The sequence below is a fragment of the Danio aesculapii genome, chromosome 6 (assembly GCF_903798145.1).
Source record: "Danio aesculapii chromosome 6, fDanAes4.1, whole genome shotgun sequence".
Taxonomy (NCBI): Eukaryota; Metazoa; Chordata; class Actinopteri; order Cypriniformes; family Danionidae; genus Danio; species Danio aesculapii.
The window spans coordinates 18,036,153-18,041,182 of record NC_079440.1 but is presented as its reverse complement, the minus strand read 5'-3'; positions in this window follow the sequence as shown (position 1 = coordinate 18,041,182).

Sequence of the window (5,030 nt, the reverse complement as noted above, 5' to 3'; positions counted from 1 at the left end):
CTTAATTATCATATACGTTTGTTTATATGGCAAAACAATGTCTTTTTTCCCCAAAGAAGGCTCACACAAATTCCAAAGGCAGATACTGATTAGATCAGGGCCTGGTGTGTGGACTTTGGGGGTTTTACGGTGTGGTCACATGTTGATTGGTCAGTTTGAATGTCTCAGTATTTGGGCTTTTCCTGCTCTTTTCCTGGTCTGATCTTCTCTGGCTCTACTGCTCTCAGGCTTTTTTAGGCCTACTTACTCTCTTTGTCTCTCCCTTCCCCTGTCTCTCCTTCTATCTCTGGTAATTTTATTTTTACATTTAAGCTGGGTACACTTATTAACACATGTTTTTATCATTTCATATTTTATCATTTTATACAGTTATTTGTAATCGATTCAGTTGTAACCATAGAAAATTGTTGTCATTTAATCATTTCATTTTGTGAATCACTTTTGATTTAACATTAACACTTAATTGCTCCATATTGCAATACAATACAATCACATAATATCTACGCTCTCCCACATTTTAAGCTATTAATGCTGCCTTTATGTTTGGTATAAGATTGCAGAAGAATGGTTTGACTAGAATGTACAGTTTTTTACCATTAATACTAATAACTTTTTAGTCATTCGGCAGAACTACAATTCGAACCGCTGTGGTTAAAACTCATTCTTACACATCTGATTTTTCTCTTAATCTTTTGAATGTAAAAAAGTGCTAGAAAGAACCATGTGAATAGTTTCAGATGCAGCATCAAGCTCTTTTAGGCTGCATGGAGTGCTTAGGCAACTCCAAAAGAGGCAAGTATTTCTAAAAAGTCCATACTTAGAAGACATTAAGCAATAATCAGACATTTTGTCACTCTTTTTCACAATTCACACATTATTAATACCATGTGATAATATTAGTTCTAAGATATGAGTGCGCTGTTGAGCAGGTCCTGAGATGTGCCTGTCTGTCTAAGAAGACCACACTTGTGCATCTTTTTTTTTATTATTTACAAGAATATTAAAATCACCAACAATTAAAATTTTGTCTGTAATCAAAGTTATTTAAGATAAAAAAATATTTCACTCATTAAAAATATGCTGCATATTTATTTATACATCTGTAAAATAAGATGTGAAAGACAACAGATGTCATAAATATTCAGCGTTATGCTACAAATTAATTTTTGTTTACTATTTATCGTTTGCCGTATCTGTTTTCTGCACTAGCATAATAAAAATAATCTGAGAGAATTGTCACCATCTGCCACAGGAATAAACGTATATGTAAATAAAACATTCTCTCACTTGGAACATCTGTACTGCATTTCCTCTGTTTAATTTTCTTTCTTGTTGTAATGGTAAAAAATCCAGATAAAGAGGTCATGTTTCAGATTTAGGCATAAACCTTAGAAGAATCCTTGTTTGTTTCTGTGTTTCTTTACTGACATAGTTAAACCATGGGCCTTGATTTTTACCCTTGAGTGACATACCAACCAGACCTCGACAAATCCAAACAACAATAACTTTCAAAGCCCCGTAAGCTTTTCGTCTGGCCCACAAAACAAAGTAAACATGGTCTGTTCTTGGTTTGTTATAGTAAAACATTAGTCATTTCCCATAAGTTCTGGCCATTGTGCTTTGTGACTTTATATACAGTATGAACATCTTTAAAGACATATCTTATGCTCACTTTACATCAGATAGAAAGTGTAGTATACTATAGTAGTATAGTAGATAAACAGAATAGCATTTAAATTAAACATAAATGTTTTTTAATGTAAAATGTCTTTACTGTCACTTTTGATAAATAATAAAAATGAAAGAATACAGAAGAGTGTTATAGTACTGTACTGTATGTGTTTTTGTAAATGTGTCAATTAATCTACATATACTGTATATATATATATATATATATATATATATATATATATATATATATATATATATATATATATATATATATATACAGTTGAAATCAGAATTATTAACCCCCCTGAATTATTAGCCCCCTGTTTATTTTTTCCCCCAATTTCTGTTTTACAGACAGAAGATTTTTTTCAACACATTTCTAAATATAATAGTTTTAATAACTGATTACTAATAACTGATTTATTTTATCTTTGCCATGACGACAGTGAATAATATTTTACTAGATATTTTTCAAGACACTACTTTTAAAGGCGTAAAGTTTAAAGTAGTTTAAAGTAGTTTAACTAGGCAAGTTAGGGTAATTAGACAAGTTATTGTATAACGATGGTTTGTTCTGTAGATTATCCAAAAAAAAAAAAAAATAGCTTAAAGGGGCTAATAATTTTGACCTTAAAATAGATTTTTTTTATTAAAAACTGCTTTTATTCTAGCCGGAAAAAAAAGAAATAAGATTTTCCCTAGAAGAAAAAATATTATCAGACATACTGTGAAAATGTCCTTGCTCTGTTAAACATCATTTGGGAAATATTAAAAAATATATATATTCAAAATTCAAAGGGGGGCTAATAATTCTGACTTCAACTGTATGTATGTATGTATATTTGTATATATATATATACAGTTGAAGTCAGAATTATTAGCCCCCCTTTTTCCTTTTTTAAATATTTCCCAAATGATGTTTAACAGAGCAAGGAAATTTTCACAGTATGTCTGATAATATGTTTTTCTTCTGGAGAAAGTCTTATTTCTTTTATTTCGGCTAGAATAAAAGCAGTTTTTAATTTTTAACTCTGTTTAACGGAAAGAAGATTTTTTTCAACACATTTCTATTTTAATAACTCATTTCTAATAACTGATTTATTTTATCTTTGTCATGATGACAGTACATAATATTTTACTAGATATTTTTCAAGACACTTCTATACAGCTTAAAGTGACATTTAAAAGCTTAACTAGGTTAATTAGGATAACTAGGCAGGATAGGGTAATTAGGCAAGTTATTGTATAAAGATGGTTTGTTCTGTGGTTTGTTTTTAAAAATTAAAAACTGCTTTTATTCTTGATAAAATAAAACAAATAAGACTTTCTCCAGAGGAAGAAATATAATCTGACATACTGTGAAAATTTCCTTGCTCAGTGAAACATAATTTGGGAAATATATATAAAAAAAAAAATTCAAAGGGGGGCTAATCATTCTGATTTCAACTGTACATATATAAACATCTTGCTTTTTTATATATTACAAAAGTTATAACACTTTTTATGTATACAATTTTTTATGTATACAGTTTTTATGCGTTTTCATGAAGGGAAAATGACAAAATAGTGATATAATTTATGTGAATTTAGAATAATGTCATAAGTGAGTTGCAGAACAAAACAAAAATGTTTTACTCAAACCCCTAACAATAAATGAAAATGCTGAAAAACTGCAGGTGGTGATCATTTTCTCATTGACTGTATGTGTATGCATGTGTGCATTACCTGACAAAAGTCTTGTCGATGATCCATGTTGTAAGAGCAACAAATAAATACCTGACTTCTAGTTGATCATTTGGAAAAGTGGAAGAGTCAGATTTTCCTAATAAATCATCCGTTGAACTGCATCCCAATCATCAGAAATACTGCAGAAGACCTTTTGGAACCTGCATGGACCTAAGATTCTCAAAGTAATCAGTCAAGTTTGGTCAAGGAAAAATTATGGTTTGGTGTTACATTGAGTATGGGGGCATGCGAGAGATCTGCAGAGTGGCAAAATCATCAGCCTGAGGTATCAAGACATTTGTGCTGTGCGGTGTAATCTAGAGGCCTTTGCTTTTTATATAAGCCACTTCTGATACCAAATGATCAACTTAAAGTCAAGCTATTATTTGTTGTTCCTAAAATTTAGATAGGCAACAAGACTTTTGTCATGTAGTGTATGTGTGCGTGTATACTTGTGTGTGTTCTTTTGGTTCTTTTAGCACTTCTATTCTTCTCGTTTGTAAGTTACATTGAACAAAAGTGTCTGGTTAAATGTACTGTAAGTGTACTCAACTATTTGTTTATCAACCTTTTCCATAAGCTAGAAATAATGGACAACAGGTCACTTAACTATTAAAAGAACATTGCACAATTAATACGGTGATGTGACCATGACACAAATTAGAGTGGCTGTTAGACCTCATTATTTTTGTAATAACTCAATGTACTGGAGTCAAATTTCATGCTTATTCTAAAGTTACTGCAATTTTTTTCAGAGGCCAGTTTTTTTGTCCCAAATGTGATTTGGTGACTCATTTTCATGCCAGATCTCCTTTGGTAATTCCAAGCATTATTTTTGAGCTAATAACAGATATTTGAGCCATTAATATTTTGAGAAAGATTGTAGAAGTTAGACAGAAAACATTGGACTGAGCTGTAATAGTTTAATAATTCTTTAATTAAACACAAAGCTGACGGAAACAAAAATGGCAAAAAGAAGCATACCCTAACCTACCACTAACCTATTTAGTCACAAGGTGCCAAACAGTCAAAAACAGCAGTGTAACAGACAAGCATGTAAAGATGTCAACCCAGGCTCATTCTGATTACCTATCCCTAAATATCTTTTTAAATGCATTAAAAGGCAAGCGCATATCCTAGCCTTACCCTGAGTTTGTTCAAGCTCTGCCAGTATTAACTTTTAAACTCGCATTTATTTACTGGCTCTTTGTTGTTCGACAGGTGTTCTACCGTCTTTTTTCACAACCATTTAATATTTGAATTTTAGAATTATAATATATCCCACTTTGTAGCTTTCATTTAATTATAATAGGCCTATTTAAAAAATAGCCCAACCCATAGACAGTTCGACTGTTATAAATTAGCTATAACTTTTGTATACGCAAGGTGACTGAAATTGAAAATAAAACACAAATGATACCAAGCCATTAATAGTTTAAAAAGCTTTTTAAAAAAGTATAATTTGAAGGATAACTATTTGAACTATCCTGTGGCAAAACTATTTTTATTATAATTTTAGTGATCTGCTTGAGGTAGGTCAATTTATGTTTCTGCTTTTGATGAAGTAGCATTCAACCTAAGAGCTCTTTAGACCATGCATCTCAGCGTTTCTCTGGTAATGTCTTTAAATAAAT